This window comes from Amblyraja radiata, chromosome 22 (genome assembly GCF_010909765.2).
Source record: "Amblyraja radiata isolate CabotCenter1 chromosome 22, sAmbRad1.1.pri, whole genome shotgun sequence".
NCBI lineage: Eukaryota > Metazoa > Chordata > Chondrichthyes > Rajiformes > Rajidae > Amblyraja > Amblyraja radiata.
Window position 1 is genome coordinate 16,146,050 of NC_045977.1, and position 22,299 is coordinate 16,168,348.

The following is a 22,299-nucleotide window of genomic DNA, read 5'->3' on the forward strand; positions in this document are numbered from 1 at the left end:
CTAGATTGTAGGACAGAACTAGTGTACAAGGTGATTGTTGGTCGGTGTAGACTCGGTGGGCTGAAGGGCCTGGTTCCATGATGTATTTCTAAACTAAACTAAATTGCTTCTTCCAGACGTTCCTATTGAAATGTACAAAAATAGCCACAATTGTGCTAATGTTAGCACTTGTAGTACATGGCTCTTTGGCTTCTGTAGGATGCAATATATTATGTAAAATAACAATAGGGAGAGGGGGAATTAAAGCTTGCAGCCACATTCTGAATGATATCATAACTGGAAAATTTTGCTTTCAAAAGACCATTTAAACTATTTAATTTGTTTACAACATATGATGCAAGCCCAATACAAATATATTTACCAGGATTTATTCTTGTAAAGGAATAAACTCTTCTCTTTTTAATGTTATAATTATGTTCATTCCCATATTATTTAGTTTGGTTGGTGACTCCAACATAACTTGAATTTACATGTGGTATTAATAATTGATCTCATTCAGTTCCGATGCCTCATACTGAAAATAACCAAAGTATGTCTGAAATTGAGCAGATTGGAGACTTCCTTCTCAAATCCACACTGCCAAGAAATGTCGAACCATTGACTGAGGAACAGTCAACTTCTTTTTGCCACTTGTGGACTTTTGCCACTTAGTTTAGTTTATTGTTATTGTCACGTGTACCAAGGTACAGTGAAAGCTTTTTGTCGCGTGCTATCCAGTCAGCGAAAAGACTCGAAACGTTGTCTATTTCCTTCGCTCCATAGATGCTGCCTCACCCGCTGAGATTCTCCAGCATTTTTGTCTACCAGAGAAATGACTATACTTGATTACGATCGAACCATCCAAAGTGCACAGATGCAGGATAAAGGGTATAACGTTTAGTGCAAGATAAAGTCCAATAAAGTCCAATTAAAGATAGTTCAAAGGTCTCCAATAAGATAGATGGAAGGTCAGGACTGCTCTTTAGCTGGTGAGATGACGGTTCTCGATAACTATTGGGTAGAAACTGTCCCTGAATCTGAAGGTGTGCGTTTTCACACTTCTATACCTCTTGGCTGATGGGAGAGGGGAGAAGAGGTAGTGTAAGTAAGTAAGTTTATTGGCAAAGTATTCACATACAAGGAATTTGCCTTGGTGCTCCGCCCACAAGTAACAACATGACACACAATGACAGTTACTAATGACTCAGAAAACACTAAACATTAATAATAATAAAACATTAATGATAAAACACCATTGATCAAGCATGTGAACCAACAAAATACCAGATCAAAGGGAGGCTACAGATTTTTGGCTGTTTAGAGCAACTGTTTTTATGTCTGGCTGTGGCAGCTTTGACAGTCCGGAGTCGCCTTCCAGAGGGATGTGATTCAAAGAGCTTGTGGCCAGGGTGAGAGGGGTCAGAGATGATCTTGCCCGCTCGCTTCCTGGCCCTTGCAGTGTACAGTTCATCAATGCAGGGAAGGTTGCAGCCAATAACCATCTCAGCTGATCGGACGATTCACTGCAGCCTCCGGATGTCGTGCTTGGTGGCTGAGCCAAACCAGACCATGATGGAGAAGGTGAGGACAGACTCTACGATGGCCGTGTAGAATTGGACCATCATTGCCTGTGGCAAATTGTGATTCCTCAGCTGCCATAGGAAGTACATACTGTGTTGGGCCTTTTTGACCATGGAGTCGATGGTGGCTCCCCATTTAAGGTCCTTGGAGATGATGGTTCCCAGGAACTTAAAATACTCCACAGATGTGATTGTGGTGTTGTTGATGGTGAATGGGGTGAGGGGAGTGGGAGCTCTCCTAAAGTCTACAATCAATTCCACTGTCTTAAGAGCATTGAGCTCTAGGTTGTTGCGATGGCACCAGGACGCCAGCTGTGACACTTCCTGTCTGTAGGCAGATTCCTACCCATCCTGGATCAGTCCAATCAGGGTTGTGTTGTCTGCAAACTTGAGAAGCTTGGCAGAGGTGTCTGTGGAGGTGCAGTTGTTGGTGTAGAGAGAGTAGAGGAGAGTGGGGGATACTGGTGACTGTGACGGTCTGGTCTATGTCCACAGCTCTCTGCAGTTCTGACAATAACCAAAGTGTTTCTGCAATTGAGTAGATTTTCTTATTTCTCAAATCCACACTGCCAATAAAATGAATAACCCTGTGAGATTTAGGATGAGATCTTCAGAGTGGGAATACAAGGCAGCAAAGAAGATATATATATTCTGAATATATATTCTGCTTATACATTCTGTTGTGCTGCTGCAAGTAAGAATTTAATTGTTCTGTTTGAGACATAAGACAAGAAAACACTTTTGACTCTTGACTCTAGACTTTGTGAGTCTATATAAACATCGATGAGAGGCACGTAGGTGTTGGAAAAATATCATAAGCTTAGCAATGGGTAGGATGTGGGATTCCTGTTTATTTTCCCTGGGATGTGAAGGGCAACTGGGAATTAAGTTCAGTTTTTGTATCCCTGGATTGGAACCAAATTGTTTTTCAGTACAGATGCAACTGATCAGCCAGTTGAGGTATACCTCATCCTTTGGAACCCTTGGATAATTTGGGGAATGGTATGAACCATGATGGGGAGAAAATGAAAAGAGCTAATCTATTTGTGGGAATATTGTAACAAGCCCATGTCTTCCTGAACTTCCTGGTTTCGGGAAACCTGTAGCTTTCTCCTGGGCCTTGTCATTTGGTCTGAGAGTTAAGCTCAGAGATGTTTGAGTCGTAGATCACGATATCTTAGGATCAGATAACACAGAAACAAGCCTTGTAGTCCAACACATCCATATCAACTGTCAAACACTGAACTATACTGTTCCAATTTACCAGCGGCCTTGACCGATAAAGGAAACGTATATCCATGTGTTTTCAATGTTACAGTTAATGTTTAAGGGCTTGTCTCACTTAAGCAATTTTTTCGGCGACTGCCGGCGACTGTCACAGTCGTAGCAGACCCCCCCTACGACAATGTCTATGACAAGCTACGACAACCTACCACTTAGTCGATGTCAAGCTAGGGCAAGCCACCAACAACCGGCGACCCATTAGGACGTCCATCTACGACCACACCTACGACAACCTACGACCACACAAGTGACAACCTACAACAACCAAAGTCAACCTACGTCCACCAGCGACAAGCTACGACAAGCAACGGCCCTGTCGGCGACAACTGAAGACAACTCAGTCGCCGGTACCTGTCGCCGGTTGACGTAGATAGTCGCCAATGGAATTCATCAAAGTCAGCCCCCGGCGACAACCAACGTTACCTGGTGACAACCTGCGTCATCCTGGCGACAACCTACAACAGGAGAAGACAAGCTACGTTAAGCCCACAGTTGCCGAAATGTTTTGAATATTTCAAAATCCAGCGGCGACAAGAAAAACGTTACGATTCTTTAGGCGACTTGAGGAGACGACTCACGACCATACAGGCGTCACCACGCGACATTGTGAAAACAGCCTAGTCGCCTGTAGTCACCAAAAAAATCGCCTAAGTGTAGGTATGTTGCAAAGCGTACCTGAAGCGTCTTTGAAAATCTTCCGTTGCGGGTGTGCGCGATTTTGGCGCCGTTTAGAGGGGGCGGGTTTAAAACGCGATTTTCTCTAGGCTGTTCAAATCGAAGATGTTCAGCCTAGTTAATTATTAACGAAAAATCGCTGGAAGACCCCGTCGCAAAAGCTATTATTAGGTTTAAAGGCCTTGAATAATAGTTATAGTAGTTTAAAAATCAATCTCTAAACCCGCGACCGTCAGCAACCGCAGGGTCTCATAAAGAAAATAGCAGAAGTTAGGTTGTATATTTTTACATTAAAAAGGGCTTCTAAAGATCCCTTTATACAAAGTTTAATATTGCGAGTAGCTCATTTTGGCCCCATTATATCGCGCAGTATTTTTCTCGGCATTTGGGGCACAAATCTACCGCAATGTGAACGTTCTAAACCAGCGCGTTCCACAGGGACCCACTGGAAAGCTGATTTAAATGGGCATTTATTTACAGCAATTGAACACTGAATTCCTTCCATTTGGTCTATAAATTAATGTAAATGAGATTTAAAAATCATGTTTTATTGTGAATTATTTGTGAATATTATTTGGACATTTAGGCTATTTAAAAATGTTAATAATTTATTAAGAAATGGATAGATGTTTAGATCTAGTAATTGAAGTCTGAAATTAGCTACAATTAGGTAACTAACTAATTATATGCTTTAATTTCAGGTCATCCAAGTAAGATTATTTTATATTTGTTTCAGAATGCTTCAATCTATGATAACTGAAAATTTCATTCAGTTCTCTTAATTTTTAAGAAAGTTATGGGCTTTTGACTGTTCACGATCACAACTTTTTTGTTATGGCCATAGAAAATCAATAGGGAACAAGATGCTCATTTCCGAGTATGAAAATGGCCATAACATTTTAAATACTTGAGATATGAAAGTGAATTAGGTGTCAAATTAAACTTATTTTTATGCTTTATCTGATGGGATAAATTACAGACTTGATTTTTAAAATCTCAAAATTTTGTAACATTGCTACTAAGTGGGACAGGGGTTTAGAACTAACGCTGCTGTTGATGCTGCTGTTGATGTATCTGGTTGAATTGCAGCTGAGAAACTTGGATATGTCTAGTTAAGGGTTGCAAGAGTTGAGAAAGATCGGACAACAGAAAGGTGAAACCATCACGCAAACCAATTGGGCATGCAGTGTCGCAGTAGGCAGAGCCGCTGCCTTACAGAGACCCAGGATCATTCCCGACCTCGGATGCTGTCTGCATGGAGTTTGCATATTCTCCCTGCGACCATGCACATGCTGGAGTATAGAAGTTGGGACTTTATGTTCATAAGTATATGTCATAACAGCAAAATATGGCCATTTGGCTTATTCAATCATGGCTGATCTATATTTCCTCCTCAACACCATTCTCCTGCCTTCTCCCCATATCCCTTGACACCTGTACTAATCAAGAATCTGTCAATCTCTGCCTTAAATATATCCACTGACTTGGCCTCCACAGCCTTCTGTGGCATTGAATTCTACAGATTCACCACCCTCTGACTAAAGAAATTCCTCCTCGTCTCCTTTCTAAAGGTACGTCATTTTATTCTGAGGCTAAGATCTCTTGTCCTAGACTCTCCCATTAGTGGAAACATCCTCTCCACATTCACTGTATCCAGGCCTTTCACTATTTGGTAAGTTTCAATGAGGTCCCCGCTGTTACAGTTATACACGATGTTGGTGAGTCACACTTGGAGTTCTGTGCTCAGTTTTGGAGTTTTTACGTTCTCCCCGCATGACCTGCATGGGTTTTCTCCGGGTCCTCCGGTTACCTCCCACACCCCAAATACGTACCGGTTTGTGGGCTAATTGGCTTGGTATGATTGTAAATTGTCTCTAGTGTGCATAGGATAGTGTTAGTGTGCGGGGATCACTGGTCGGCGCGGACTCGGTGGACCTGTTTCCGCGCTGTATCTCTAAACTAAACTAAAGATGAAAGGTGCTATATAAATGCAAGTCTGTTCTTTATGAGACTGCAGTCATCCTGAACTGAATTGTTGCACAATTTCATGAAGACATATGATTTCAATTACTGTACAAGGATGCCCACAGTCACTGGTGTACATCTGCAATACATTACATTGAAATTGCATGATTTGCAAAGTCACTTGAAACAGAATTTTATTATTTCATTGATGTTGGGGCTGGATTTTAAAATGTGTCTGAAACTATTATTTTGCCATAATTCTGGTCATTGACAAAAATTGAATTGATTTCATCATGACATAATTCTGAAAAATGATCTTGGACCTCTCTGATTTTACAGGACACTCTCCTTCTTGTTTCGATCATTGTTGACGGATAGCACAGAAGCTATTGAATGCACCCACGATGATTCTGGTCACAGTGTTCTGATCTGGATAGTTAAAGCCATCAAGCCTAATTGTACTCTCTCTGTAGCAAACGTGAGCCTTCATTTGTACAAGATGACATCTTCGATCAAGCTAACATTTGGACACCACTCTTGGAAAATTTGTTAAGACGACTTTGGGGCAGGTGCGTAAGATATTTACTGGAACGGTGGGAGGCTTGGGCAACAGTTATAGATTGATTGATTTAAAAATACAGCATGGAAACAGGCCCTTCGGCCCACCGAGTCCACGCCGACCATCGATCGCCCACTCACACTAGTTCTATGTAATCCCACTTTTTGCAACCACTCCCTACACACTAAGAGCAATTTATAGAAGCTAATTAACCTACAAACCTGCAAGTCTTTGGGGTGGCTGAGGAAGCTGGAGCACCCATACAGTCACACAGAGATTGTGCAAACTACATACAGATGGCACTTGAGGTAAGGATCGAACCTGGCTCTCAGGGTCTGTGAGGCAGCAGCTCTAACAGCTGTGCCAATGTGCCACCCCAATTACAGAATAAGGAATTTACTGATCAGTAGTTATCGCCCCTCCGTAAACGTCCTTGAGAAGGTCATGGGGAAGCGGTTACTTGAACCACAGTCTGGGCAAGCAGTTGAAAAGCAAAGACAAGAATGTTGCACTACATGGAAGAATTTCTAAGCTAAGATGTTTGTAGGTTGCAAACTCCAGGGTTCAGAATAATTTTCCTGTTGCTTTGAAGTATTGCAAGATATATTTTCAGAACCCAGTTTGAGAAAGTAAACAGCTTAACCAACTGAGAGTCATAGACATATCACACAATAACAGGCCCTTCGGCCAATTTGCCCAGGCCGACCATGATGCCCCTTCAACACTAGTCCCACCTGCCCATATTTGGTCCATATCCCTTTAAACCTTTCCTATCCATGTACTTGTCCAAATGACTTTCCTGTGTTGTTATAGTACCTGCCTCAACTACCTCCTCCAGCAGCTCATTCCATATACCCACCACCCTCTGAGTGTAAACATTACACATCAGATTCCCATTAAATCTTTCTCCACTCACCATAAGCTTATGTTCTCGAGTTCTTGATTCCCCTGCCCAAGGTAAAAGACTCTGCGCATTCTCCCTATCAATTCCCCTCATGATTTTATATACCGTGTTACCATACCTGCCTCAATTACCTCCTCTGGCAGCTCATTCCATATACCCACCACACTCTCCATAAAAAAAGTTGCCCCTCAGGCTCCTATTAAATCTTGCCCCTCTCACCTTCAACCTATGTCCTCTGGTTCTTGAAAGTAAGCATGCAGGTACAGCAGGCAGTGAAGAAAGCTAATGGCATGTTGGCCTTCATAACAAGAGGGGTTGCGTATAGGAGCAAAGAGGTCCTTCTGCAGTTGTACAGGGCCCTGGCGAGACCACACCCGGAGTGTTGTGTGCAGTTTTGGGCTCCAAATTTGAGGAAGGATATTCTTGCTATTGAGGGAGTGCAGCGTAGGTTCACAAGGTTAATTCCCGAGATGGCAGGACTGCCATATGTTAATAGACAATAGACAATAGACAATAGGTGCAGCAGTAGGCCATTTGGCCCATCGAGCCAGCACCACCATTCAATGTGATCATGGCTGATCATCCCCAATCAGTACCCCGTTCCTGCCTTCTCCCCATATTGCCTGACTCCGCTATCTATAAGAGCCCTATCTAGCTCTCTCTTCAAAGTATCCAGAGAACTGGCCTCCACTGCCCTCTGAGGCAGAGAATTCCACAGGCTCACAACTCTCTGTGAGAAAAAGTGTTTCCTCGTCTCCGTTCTAAATGGCAGACCCCTTATTCTTAAACTGTTGTCCCTGGTTCTGGACTCCCCCAACACCTCACATTTAAGCACATTAAACTGCATCTGCCATGCATCTGCCCACTCACCCAACCTGTCCAAGTCACCTTGCATTCTCATAGCATCCTCCTCACAGTTCATACGGCCACCCAGCTTTGCGTCATCTGCAAATTTGCTAATGTTACTTTGAATCTCTTCATCTAAATCATTGATGAATATTGTAAATAGCTGCGGTCCCAGCACCGAGTCTTGCGGTACCCCACTAGTTACTGCGTGCCATTCTGAAAGGGACCAGTTAATCCCTACTTTTTGTTTCCTGTCTGCCAACCAATTTTCTATCCATGTCAGCACTCTACCTCCAATACCATGTGCCCTAATTTTGCCCACTAATCTCCTATGTGGGACCTTATCAAATGCTTTCTGAAAGTCCAGGAGCGAAAGAATGGAGCAAATGGGCTTGTATACACTGGAATTTAGAAGGATGAGGATATCTTATTGAAACATATAAGATTATTAAAGGATTGGACACTCTAGAGGCAGGAAACATGTTCTCGGTGTTGGGGGAGTCCAGAACCATGGGCCACAGTTTAAGAATAAGGGGTAAGCTATTTAGAACGGAATCGAGGAAAAACTTTTTCACTCAGAGAGTTGTTAATCTGTAAAATTCCCTGCCTCAGAAGGCAGTGGAGGCCGATTCTCTAGATGCTTTCAAGAGAGAGTTAGATAGAGCTCTTAATGACAGCGGAGTCAAGGGATATGAGGAGAAGGCAGGAGTAATGATTGTGGATGATCAGCCATGATCACATTGAATGGCGGTGCTGGCTCGAAGGGCCAAATGGCCTACTCCTGCACGTATTGTCTATGTATCTATGTATCTATGTATGAATCCCCAACTCTGGGTAAAGCACTCTGTGTATTCACCCTATTTACCCTCATGATTTTATACACATCTAAAAGATCACCCTTCAGCCTCCTGCACTTCATACACCCACCACCCTCTGTGAAAATGTTGCCCCTCAGGCTCCTATTAAATCTTACCCCTCTCACCTTAAACCTATGTCACCTGGTTCTCGATTCCCCTACTCTGCGTAAAACACTCTGTGCGTTCACCCTGTCTATTCCCCTGATGATTACATTCAGGGTTGCTGGAGCATCAAGCAGAGGCAAGGAGTGAACTGCTCACCTGCTGCTTGTGAATCCATAAACTTTTGGGCCTCCCTCTAATTCTGCTCTGTGTTATTCAGTCTTCAAAGTGAAATAAAGCGTGCAGATTCTCTGAAGCAGGGCCTGTGTTTTGAGAGATGCCACGTTCTGAACAATTATTAAAATACTCAGGGGATCGAGGGAAGGCACTGGCCCATAGGTCCCAAGCGATCTGGGGTTGAAACCAGGTCAAAGATAATGGGTAAAAAAAAGTTACCGAGGACCCTAATAGCAAATGAGCCCAAGCCTTCAAATTCTTCAGAGACATGACTCGACGGCATAAAACTGACAATGGCCCCACATTAATTATACAGTCTTATTCAGCAAGGCCGTGCAGCTGAGAGGCGACAGAAATAGGAATTAAAATGTTCTCACAGCAGGGGGTGCTCTTCAGCGGGGAAGGTTGATTTGCGAGTAATCTCTCCATGGCGTCAAATCCAATCGCTCGCTACAGCGCTGCTTTCACGCTGCTACCGGTGACACAAAGCTCCATCTCCCGTCCACATCTCCTCGCAACCCGGAGCACGCCCGTTTTGAACGGGACGTCACGCTGGGAATGAAGGGCCGGCATTCCCAGAAGAGGAATGTCAACGGGAACTGGGAAGTTGGGAAAAGAGCAGTCGGTGGTCGAGAGGATTGGGAGGGGGGGGGGGGGGGGGAAGGGGCTGTGGGGGGTAGGGGCTGTGGGGGAGGGGAGGGGGGATCTTTAGTGGATATTGATAGAAGGGGCACATTTTCCACCAAGAAGATGTAAGATTCTCTTAAGATTCCAGCATCTACAGTTCCCTGCATCTGCATTTACCTGCAGTTGCTTTGTGGCCTCTTATACCACGAATATCCACGAATATAAAAATAAGGATGTAACGCTGAGGCTTTGTACGGCACAGGTCAGACTGCATTTGGAGTATTATGAGCAGTTTTGGGCCCCGAATGTATGAGCAAGGATGTGCTGCCGTTGGAGAGGGCCTCGAGGAGGCTCACAGGAATCATTGGGTTAACATATTGATGAGCATTTGATGGCACTGCTGTACTCACTGGAGTTTAGAAGGATGATGGGGGGACCTCATTGAAACTCACTGAACAGTGAAAGGCCTGGATAGAGTGGATGTGGAGAGGATGTCTTCACTAGTGTGGAAGTCTTGGACCAGAGGTTATAGCCTCGGTATGAAAGAATGTACCTTTAGAAAGGAGTTGAGGAAGAACTTAGTCAAAGGGTAGTGAATTTTTGGAATTATTTGCCACAGACAGCTGTGGAGGTCAAGAGAATTTAAGGTGGAGATTGACGGATTCTTGATTAGTACGGGTGTCAGGGGTCATGGGGAGAAGGCGGGAGAATGGGGTTAAGAGGGAAAGATAGGTCAGCCATGATTGAATGGCGGAATAGATTTGATGGGCCAAATGGCCAAATTCTGTTCCTAGAACGTATGAACTTATGAAGTACTTGAAGTCCGCACCGACCAACATTCACCCACACACTAGTTCTATGTTATCCTAGTTTTGCATCCTACACACTAGGGGCGATTTACAGAAGCCAATTAACCTACAAACCTACATATCTTCGGAGTGTGGGAGGATACTTGAGCACCTGGGGAAACCCACGCGGTCACAGGGAGAACGCATGGTGCGGTTTGCAAAACAAAGCATTTCACTGTACTAAAGTACATGTGACAATAAAATATAATTGAATTGAATCATATTTTACAGTGTGGATAGACACAAAAAGCTGGAGTAACTCAGCAGGACAGGCAGCATCTCTGGAGAGAAGGAACGGGTGACGTTTCGGGTCGATGTGGAAGCAGGGTCGGAAGCATCAACGGGTTTGATTTTCAGGTTTGACTTCTGAAGTAGACAAGGGAAAATCACTGCCCTCTGCTGCTCCAGAGATAATGATGGTAACATCTTTTGTTCATTAGTCTACAGCCATTTGTTGAACCCTTGACATGAAAAGTTAATTTAACTCAAATTTTATTTGAACTACATGCAGATTTATCATTTAGAAATGACTGCACGTTGGCACAGCTGGAAGAGCTGCTGCCTCACAGCGCCAGGGACCCGGGTTCAATCCTGACCTCAGGTTCTGTGTGGAGTTTTCACGTTATCTTTGTGACCATGTGCGTTTCCTCCAGATGCTCCGGTTCCTCCCGCAAACCAAAGACGTGCGGCTTTGTAGGTTAATTGGACTTTGTAGGTTTATTTAAACTAAACTAAACTAAACTAAAAGATGTCAAGTTCTCTGAAGATAGACACAAAATGCTGGAGTAACTCAGTGGGACCGGCAGCACATCTGGAGAGAAGGAATGGCTGACGTTTCGGATCGAGACCCTTCTTCAGTCTGAGTGAGGGGAGAGAGAGACTAGATGTGGGAGGGTGAGGTGGGAGAATGACAGATTAAAGCAGACGATGATCAAGGAAATGTAGAATGGTTCATTGTTAGCTGAGAGGAAGGAAACAACGAGACATACATTCAGTAGCATTTAATCAGGAGGACAGTAAAACTGGTTGGACAACTAAGATGGGGGAGGGATGGAGAGAGAGTGAAAGCAAGGGTTACCTGAAGTTGGAGAAACCAATCTTCATACCGCTGGGGTGTAAGCTGCCCAACCAATATATGAGATGCTGTTCCTCCAATTTGCGTTGGGCCTCACTCTGACAGTGGAGGGGGCCCAGGACGAAAAGGTCAGCATGGGAATAGGAGGGGAAGTTAAAGTGTTTGGCAACCGGGAGATCACGCAGGCCTAGGCAGACTGCCTGGAGGTATTCAGGTTCCCTGAGATTTATTGCAAGCACAGAAAGAAAAATGACAACTTAGATCTTTTAATACAGGCAACCATCACTGACAGACACCCCTACATATGAACAAGCTTCGATACTATTATTCAATTCAAAAGCCTGATGCATGTAAAAACCATCAATTGATCTGAACAACAGAACTAGTTTCTCTGCATTTTCTCCCCCCTTTCAGCAATTGTTTCTTTTCAGTTTTGTGAGCTTTTGATGCAGTTCACTGCACTATTCTGGATTGCATCTTTTGATGCAACTCACTGCACTATTCTGAATTGCATTTTTCGATGCAGTTCACTGCACTATTCTGGATTGCATCTTTTGATGCAACTCACTGCACTATTCTGGATTGCATCTTTTGATGCAGTTCACTGCACTATTCTGGATTGCATCTTTTGATGCATTCACTGCAGTATTCTGGATTGCATCTTTTGATGCAACTCACTGCAGTATTCTGGATTGCATCTTTCGATGCATTCACTGCAGTATTCTGGATTGCATCTTTCGATGCATTCACTGCAGTATTCTGGATTGCATCTTTCGATGCAGTTCACTGCAGTATTCTGGAGGAACAGTTACCATGTTGAGGGATTTTTTTTGTGTAAAAAATGTCTGTACAAACAGAACCTGTTCCCAAGCCAGGGATGGTCTACAAGGCAAAACCCCGCTAGGCCAGAGACGAATAGACAGAAGGTGTGAGACAAAAGGATTGAAGAGTTGACAATTGTGAAGCTAGAGGAAGGAATGTAGGTGGAAGGCCGAGGGGAGTAATAGATTTGAGTCCAGGTGGGGTACCGGGGAGGGGGTCAGGGTTAGAGGAGTAAAAAGAGGGGGGTGAGAATGTGGGGGAAGAAGGGAGAGGGGGAGGTTTTGTAGTTAAGTAAGATTGGAGAATTCAATATCTTAAAGGCCTTTGTTCAACCATTTGCCCATCAACCACCCCCCCCCCCCCCCTCACCTGTATCAACCTATTACCTGCCAGGCTTTGTCCTCCCCTTTCAGCTTTCATCCCACCCCCCTGGCACAATCAGTCTGAAGAAGGGTCCTGACCCGAAACATCACTTATCCATGTTCTCCAGAGATGCTGCCTGACCCGTTGAGTTACTCCAGCACTTTGTGTTGTTTGTTCTAAACCAGCACCTGCTGTTTCTTGTTTCTACATACTTGTGAACAGGTGCTATTTCCAGCTTTACTACTGATCATATGTAGATGTGCCATTGAAAGCATTATATGAGGATGCATCACAGCATAGTTTGTGAACAGCTCCATCAAAGACCATAAGAAATTGCAGAGAATTGTATATGCAGCTCAGACCATCACACAAACCAACCTGCTTTTCATTGACTTCATCGATGCTTTGCTCTGCCTCAGCAAGGCCACCAGCATAATCAAGGATGATTCTCACTCCCTCTTCTCCCCTCTCCCATCAGGCAAGAGTTGCAGAATAGTGAAAATGCACACCTCCAGATTCAGGGACAGTTTCTTCCCAGCTGTTATCAGGCAACTGAACCATCCTATCACCAACTAGAGAGCAGTCCTGAGCTACCATCTACCTCATTGGAGACCTTCGGACTATCTTTAATCAGACTTTACTGGACTTTATCTTGCACTAAACCTTATTCCCATTATCCTTTATCTGCACACTGGGGACAGCTTGATTGTAATCATGTATAGTCTTTCCGCTGACTTGATAGCACACAACAAAAAAATACTTTAATTGTATGTGGCAACAAACTAAACTAAACTAAACTAAACTAAAATGTTGATCACACATTATGCAACCACATACACTCTGCAGGTAGAACACCTCCATATAGAATGGAAAAATGTAGTTTGTGATTTAATGCTAAAACTGATGCTAACCTAATTCCGACCTAATTCTGCCTCAAATCCAATTTCAGCATCCACCGGCTTTAGGTACAGTGACTGACCCATGTAAAGTAATTTCAGGGCCTGTTTCCAGCAATAAAATCAAAGTGATGTGCAGTGCTGAGACATAGAAATGAGACTGCAGCATCAGCAAATGCACTGTAAGAACAGGGAAAGTGGATGTGCTATCGGGCACTGAACTATATTGCATTTCTATTATTACTTTTTCTGCTTGAAGAACCAACATAATGTTTAAAATGGAAAAAACAAGGAAGTGCAAATGCTAGTTTGCAAAAAAAGACGACCCAAAGTGCTGGAGATTTGGGGCGGCACAGTGGTGCTGCGGTAGAGTTGCTTCCTTACAGCAGCAGGGTCCTGGGTTCGATCCTGACTATACAGAGTCTGTGCGTTCTCCCTGTGACCACTTGGGTTTTCTCCGGGAGCTCCAGTTTCCTCCCACACTCCAAAAACGTACAGTTTTATAGGCTCATTGGCTTCTGTAAATTGTAAATTGTCCCACGTGTATAGAATAGTGCTGGTGTACGGGGTGATAGCAGGTCGGCGTAGACTCGCTGGGCCGAAGGGCCTGTTCCTGCGCTGTATCTCAAGAGACTAAAGTTAAGTAGACTTAAGTAGACTTAAGTAGACTGTGTGTGAATGTGTGTGAATGTGTGTGAGTGATTGGTGGTGGTCGGAGGGGCCGTAGGCGCAGATTGGCAGCCACACTTCGGTCAGTCTGCCCCAGGGCAGCTGTGGCTACAGAAGTAGCTTACCACCACCGAGTGTGACTGAGGAGTGAATGAATAATGCGATGTAAAGCGCCTTGAGTATTAGAAAGGCGCTATATAAATCCCATCCATTATTATTATTATTAAGTAAGGAATAACTCAGCAGGTTAAGCAGCATCCCGAAAGAACGTGGATAGGTGACGTTTCGGGTCGGGAACCTTCTTCAGACAATAAACCCACGTCCTTTATCTGTGCACTGTGGACGGCTTGAATGTAATCATGTATAATCTATTCTTTGACTGGATACCATGCAGACAAAAGCTTTTCACTGTACGTTAGTACACGTGACAATAATAAACTTAACTAAACAATTTTATTCTCTCCCACTTACCGACACACTAGGAGCAATTTAAAATGGTCAGCAAGCCACGTGTCTTTGGGACATGCAAGGGAATTGGAGCACCCAGTGAAAGCCTCCGCAGTTACAAGGAGAAGCTGCAATCCCAACACAGGCAGTAGCGGAGATCAGGATTGAACCCATGTCACTGAAGCTGTGAGCCAGTAGCTCAAGGGACTGTGCCACTACGCCAGCCCAGCTATTTTCCTTTCAGTTGTTTAGCCTGGCTACACTGCTGTACATGTTGTCAATGCTGAAGTGAAAGCGCTGAAGTGAATATTGTGTTCCGTTCTGGGCACCATGTTATAGGAAATATATTGTCAAGCTTGAAAGGGTACAGAAAAGATTTATGAGGATGTTGCCAGGACTAGAGGGTGTGAGCTGTAAAGAGAGGTTGAGTAGGCTGGGTCGCTATTCCATGGAGCGCAGGAGGATGAGGGGTGATCTTATAGAGGTATACAAAATCATGAGAGGAATAGATAGATGCACAGTCTCTTGCCCAGAGTAGGGGAATCGAGGACCAGAGGACATAGGGTCAAGGTGAAGGGGAAAAGATTTAATGGGAACGCAAAGGGTGGTGGGTGTATGGAACGAGCTGCCAGAGGAGGGACTAATGTAGCTGGGACAAGTTGGCTGGTGTGGGCAGGTTGGGCCGAAGGGCCTGTTTCCACACTTATTACTCTATGACTCTATGACACTAATTGTATTTATTATGATGGGCAGCAATTATGACCAACAGCTGAGATCATGGTCAAGGAACTGAACAATCATCCATTAATCCCCGGCCAGAATCTCCATCGCAATAACTCGAATGGGAAGGAAAATATTCCTGGCAAGGGGAATGGACAACTGAATTAACATCAGTCATCCATCTGATGACAACCCCTCCTCCCCCATGTTACAATTGCCCATATTCACCAATAAACTCTAATAGTTATCTTCCTTTATATGTGGGGCTCAAGTGACGGGCGGCACAGTGGTAGAGCCGCTGCCTCACAGCGCCAGAGTCCCGGGTACAATCCTGACCACGGGCAGTTTGTCTGTTCTCCCCGTGACCGCGTGGGTGTCCTCCAGGGCATTCCGTCTCTCATCACAATGACGAGCTGGTTTGTAGGTTAATTGGCTTCTGTAAATTGTGAATTGGCCCTAGTGTGTAAGGAGTGGGCACATAAGTAGGATAACATGGAACGGGTGATCGATAATCAGCGTGGACTCGGTGGGCCGAAGGGCCTGTTTCCATGCCGTAATAAAAAGTGATAGAGGACCCGCCAGCACATTGATAAATGAATAAAATCGCATCTGTCCGTAAGTGGACAGAAGTGGACAGAGCTCACTCCCTTTGACCAAACCCTGCAGATTATACACAGCTTTACACAAACACGCCATCGCATTTTACAGCCTCAAATTAGCTTGAGAATAAAGAATGTCCTGCTATTTATTGCATTGCTGAGCCACATAGTATTGAAGCCTTGTTTGCCCCGAGGCTCCACAATATTTTGTTACATAAATTGTAGTGCTGTGTGGGTTCCATTTCGTTATCAACTCGTGAGTTGAGATAAAAAGGAACGTGAACTCTGGAAAGCCGCAAAGAATATTTATCTAGAATGGATGGACAAGGCCCCACAAGTGCTCGCAATGTTTCACTCCTGCCAGTAGCCGGGGAGAGGAGAATTTGCAAGTTGCCCCAGGGCAAAGTGAAAATTACAGCTTCCTGGAAAGATATCCACTTAAAGTCAAACCGCAGCTAATAACCTTCTTCGGGCTGGTTCTAATTAAGGTGAGCTTCACGTCGTTGTAAATAGGTTTGCAGGGATGATTTGCAGATGTTGCAGTACACAAAAGAAGACAATGAAGCTGTCATATTGCAGAGAGAAGGATAAAATTAATCATCCCTCTCAAAAAAAAATCCCTGCCTCCTTGTTGCTTAGTCGGCTTTTGCCCTGAAAATGGCATTTATGGGCCACATTGCTGTTTTTCCTAACCTCCCACCACCCCCTCCTAACCTCCCACCACCCCATTGTATGTAATGATCTAGACCAGCAGGCAGTCTATGTGCAGTTGTATTAGTCACAGGAACATGCTGGGGCTCCTCACACTGGGAGCCATTGTGCATTGGGGCAATTTCCATTTTTGTCCCGGCTTTCTCATTAAAAATGAAACAACTCGGAGAACAACACTGCCCGGCCAGCCTTATAAACGCTGCGGAGGTTCAAATGGCGCCACGAGTCAACAAAAGGAAAGAAAGAAAATGTTAGTTTATATTTTGCCGGATGATCTTTAACAAACACAATTATTTACAAGGGAACATCGGCACGCTCCCTTTTTTTTCTTTCAAAGGAAACGGGATTTATTTTTTCCCTGGGGCAGACAAAGTCCTTGGCCATGTGGTTAGAACACTAATGGGTCCAGCCACTCTCCACAGGACCAATCCAAAAGAAGGAGGGTATTACTGATGGATTAAGGCAGAGCCCTTTAGTCCACTGGGTGCAAGAGGACCTGATCAAGATGGGGCTCATTGGGTCCACGCACGTTGCTTCTCATGGTTTTCCTTCGAGACGAGAGCAGCTCTCGGAGAAACCGGAGGAGGCTGTTCATCCCTTCCCGCCTCTTCTTCCCTCTCCCATCAGGCAAGAGGTACAGAAGTGTGAAAACACACACCTCCAGATTCAGGGACAGTTTCTTCCCAGCTGTTATTAGGCAACTGAACCATACTATCACCAACTAGAGAGCGGTCCTGAACTATCATCTACTTCATTGGAGACCCTCGGACTATCATTAATTGGTCTTTTCTGGACTTTATCTTGTACTAAATATTATTCCCTTTATCTTTACATTGCGGGCAGCTTGATTGTAATCATGTATACCCTTTCCACTGACTGGATAGCAGGCAACAAAAAAGCTTTTCACTGTACCTCGGTACACGTGACAATAAATTAAACCAAACAAAACTAATTTAGCAGATCTGATGTTGGAAGATGGAATTAGATGGACATGGACATCTAGATTTAGATTAGTTTATGTCATATGCACCAGAATGCAATGAAATTCCTGGTTTGCATGAAGAATGTAGGGTACACAGTATAAATAATGTTGATAGATACAACAGCAACTGCAATCAACATAATGATGCAAAGATTGTTGGACACCTAAAGTGGTGCAAAAATAAAATACCGAATGCAATAATGGAATGAGACAGAGTAAAACGTAAGTGTTGATGGCACCTTTACATTGGATATGAAACATCTGCATCACAAAGCATTGACATTGTCTAAGTGCATATTGTGTGAAATTGATTTTCAGTGTTCCTTATTTCCAAAGTAGTTGGTGTGAGCGATCCAAATTTAGTCCATAATCCATTTATCACTGAACCTCTTCATTGTTTTGTCAAGTTTAGATGTAGACTTCTGTTGACAAAGCTGGATATTTCCCCCGTGAAGTTACCTTGTTCGTACATACAGCTAAACAATAATTTCCGCTGGGCACAGAAGCTTGAACACATGCACCACCAGACCCAGAAGAAGCTACTTTCATTTTATCATCTTGATTCTGAATTTCTGACGTTTGTCATCAGGCTTCATAAGTTTTTAGGAGCAGAGTTAGGCCATTCGGCCAATGGTCTACCCTGCCATTCATTCATGGCTGATCTATCTTTCCCTCTCAACCCCACTCTCTTGTCTTCTCCCCATAACCCCTGGACTCCCTTACCAATCAAAAATCTTTCAATCTCCGCCTTAAAAATATCTATGCACTTGGTCTCCACAGCCTACTGTGGCTATGAGATCCACACATTCACCACAGTAGACAGTAGACAGTAGGCCATTCGGCCCTTCAAGCCAGCACCGCCATTCAATGTGATCATGGCTGATCATCCCCAATCAGTACCCCGTCCCTGCCTTCTCCCCATATCCCCTAACTCCGCTATCTTTAAGAGCCCTATCTAGCTCTCTCTTGAAAGTATCCAGAGAACTGGCCTCCACCGCCCTCTGAAGCAGAGAATTCCACACTCACAACTTTCTGTGAGAAAAAGTGATTCCTTGTCTCCGTTCTAAATGGCTTACCCCTTATTCTTAAACTGTGGCCCCTGGTTCTGGACTCCCCAACATCGGGAACAAGTTTCTTGCCTCTAGCATGTCCAAACCCTTAATAATCTTATATGTTTCAATAAGATCTCCTCTCATCCTTCTAAACTCCAGAGTGTACAAGCCCAGCCGTTCCATTCTCTCAGCATATGACAGTTCCGCCATCCCGGGAATTAACCTTGTAAACCTACGCTGCACTTTCTCAATAGCAAAAATATGGGGACAAAAACTGCACTCAAAACTCCAGGTGTGGTCTCACTGGGGCCCTATACAACTGCAGAAGGACCTCTTTGCTCCTAGACTCAACTCCTCTTGTTATAAAGGCCAACATGCCATTCGGATTCTGTACCTGCATGCTTACTTTCATTGACTGATGAACAAGGACCCTCAGATCCCGTTGTACTTCCCCTTTTCCCAACTTGACACCATTTAAATAGTAATCTGCCTTCCTGTTTTTGCTACCAAAGTGGATAACCTCACATTTATCCACATTAAACTGCATCTGCCATGCATCTGCCCACTCACCCAACCTGTCCTAGTCACCCTGCATTCTCATGGCATCCTCCTCACAGTTCACACTGCCACCCAGCTTTGTGTCATCTGCAAATTTGCTAATGTTACTTTGAATCCCTTCATCCAAATCATTGATGTATATTGTAAATAGCTGCGGTCCCAGCACCGCGCCTTGCGGTACCTCACTAGTCACTGCCTGCCATTCTGAAAAGGAACCGTTAATCCCTACTCTTTGTTTCCTGTCTGCCAACCAATTTTCTATCCATGTCAGCACTCTACCTCCAATACCATGTGCCCTAATTTTGCCCACTAATCTCTTATGTGTGACCTTATCAAACACTTTCTGAAAGTCCAGGTACACTACATCCAATGGCTCTCCCTTGTCCATTTTCCTAGTTACATCCTCAAAAAATTCCAGAAGATTAGTCAAGCATGATTTCCCCTTCGTAAATCCATGCTGACTCGGACCGATCCTGTTACTGCCATCCACATGTGCTGCTATTTCATCTTTTATAATTGACTCCAGCATCTTCCCCACCACCGATGTCAGGCTAACTGGTCTATAATTCACTCTTTTCTCTCTCCTGCCTTTCTTAAAAAGTGGGATAACATTAGCTACCCTCCAAACCACAGGAACCGATCCTGAATCTATAGAACATTGGAAAATGTTCAATGTTCTATACCCACTGGCTAAAGAAATTCCTCCTACTTTCTTCCATAATCCCTTCCATAAGGTAGGGCACTGACCGATTCGCCTCTACCCATTGCAAACATTGGACTCTGGAACTATTGCGCTACAATGCTGAGAACTATATTCTGCATTCTGTATCTTTCCCTTTGCTCTACCTATTGTACTTGAGTTTGATGTGATTGTATTTATGTACAGTATTGTCTGATTTGTATGGATAGCTGGCAAAACAATGCTTTTCACTGTGCGTGGGTACATGCAATAATAATAAACCTAAACCTGAATCTTAAATGTAATGATTAAAATTATGCATTTACTGTGAACCCTCACCTAAAGTATTTTTGAAGTACAACTTTGGTAGCACACTGGATCATTATGACAATCTCCTCTGCAAGCATGTCCAGTCATCTATCAGAGTGTGAAGAATTAATGTTGCAAAACTTATACCAGAATGAATGACACGTCTATCATCCTGTTAGTAATGAAAAACACTCTCAGCCTCATATATCTATATTTAAACCCCTCTATAAAATATATTATTTATGATTTACAGGATTCATGACGTTCTTTTTTTTATGGTTTGCAATTAAAAACATTTTAAACTTTCTGGCAATCCTGTCCAATGATCCTTGAGCCAAAACATTATTCATCTTACGACGGCAAGATTCAATGTCAATAATCTGCAGCAGCTTGTGTCTATTCACAGTCCTTTCATTTCTGAGCAGGGGGAGACTGTCGTAACCCAGTGCAGAGTCTGACCTCCTCCCCACCCCATTAAAGATTGCTTCATTCCCACTGTGTCTATCCTATATGGATCTTTGAATACAAAGAAAGGTAGGCCTAACTTTGACGAGAAACACAAACAAATGACAGTGTGTTGTATTTCTCATGGACTGGAATCTTGTGAAGGGCCACTGTTATTGATGGTGCATTATTTGTGCTGCAAAGATTTAATTGTCTTTCTCATTACTGTTACTGAGACTATTATTCTTTGTTTGCTTTTTGATAAACTGAACCTCATTTTTGTCGTTTATTATGGTGTTTACAGAGTACTATGTTTACATATCCGTGCAGGACAGAACTGCAGATGCTGGTTTAAATCGAAGGTAGACACAAAAAGCTGGAGTAACTCAGCGGGACAGGCAGCATCTCTGGAGAGAAGTGATGGGTGACGTTTCGGGTCGAGACCCTTCTTCAGACTGATCAGTTCCTTCTCTCTAGAGATGCTGCTGCCCCACTGAGTTACTACAGCATTTTATGTTTACATATCTGTTGTTTTCAGTTCATTCCAGTTTATTGTCACGCGTACCGAGGTCCAGTGAAAAGCTTTTGTTGCGTGCTAACATGTCAGCGGAAAGATAATACATGATTACAATTGAGCAATCTACAGTGTACAGATAAATGATAAAGGGAATAAGATTTAGTGCAAGATAAAGTCCAGTAAAGTCTGATTAAAGATAGTCTGAGGATCTCCAATGAGGCAGATAATAGCTCAGTTGCTGCTACAAGTACTGAAATAATTCTATTGTTCCATTTTGGGACATTTGGCAATGAAACAAGGGGAGGAAGGAACTGCAGATGCTGGTTTAAACCAAAGACAGTCTGAAGAAGGGTCTCGACCTGAAACGTCACTCATTCCTTCTCTCCGGAGATGCTGCCTGTCCCGCTGAGTTACTCCAGCTTTTTGTGTCTATCTTCTGACAATAAAATACTTTTGACTTGACTTGACTTGAGACTAGTTTCAGCCATGTTGAAACCGAACAGCTTTCTCCTGTTTCCCGGATTTGATGCCAATCAGGACCAATAGTGACGGAATGTAATGGAAAACTCTCCAGATATCTGAGGTCCCAAACCTAGTTTTCCCCAAGAATTCAAATGTCACAAATTAGTACTGAAATCTGCTGAAATGGTTTTATTTTGCAAGCATTCCTGCAAGTTAAGTAAATCTCTGTGATTTATTATTCCGCTGTTCTGGTTTCTGCTGGCGTTTCTTAATAAACTGCTATCTAGGACACACCATATCAGGGTTTCATTTTCCTATCTATTGGAAATGTCGTGGGCTACAATTTACAGCAAGATTATCAAAAACTTAATGGGTTTAGGATTGATCCCAAGAAATATATTTCTCAACTTTCCTCATACATGAGATGATATTTCCGTTCAGACAACGTATGAACTTTCCTTCGCAAATTGCGACTCTTTGAATCGTGTGCGAGAAGTCAGATTTGGAGAGCACCCAAACCACAACCAGTGTGCAGCAGTAAAAATGAAATATTCTTCCTGGTAAAAAATAGTCAGGGCTCCATGGAACTCT

At 43.6% G+C, this 22,299-nt stretch overlaps 1 long non-coding RNA gene across 1 annotated transcript; it reads left to right on the plus strand.

Moving 5' to 3' along the window:
* The first annotated feature begins 771 nt into the window (after positions 1-771).
* On the plus strand, positions 772-21,440 carry LOC116985627. The gene is made up of 3 exons (XR_004415318.1): positions 772-867; positions 1,641-1,643; positions 21,410-21,440. It is a non-coding gene; the product is annotated as an uncharacterized LOC116985627 (long non-coding RNA).
* Positions 21,441-22,299: the final 859 nt, after the last annotated feature.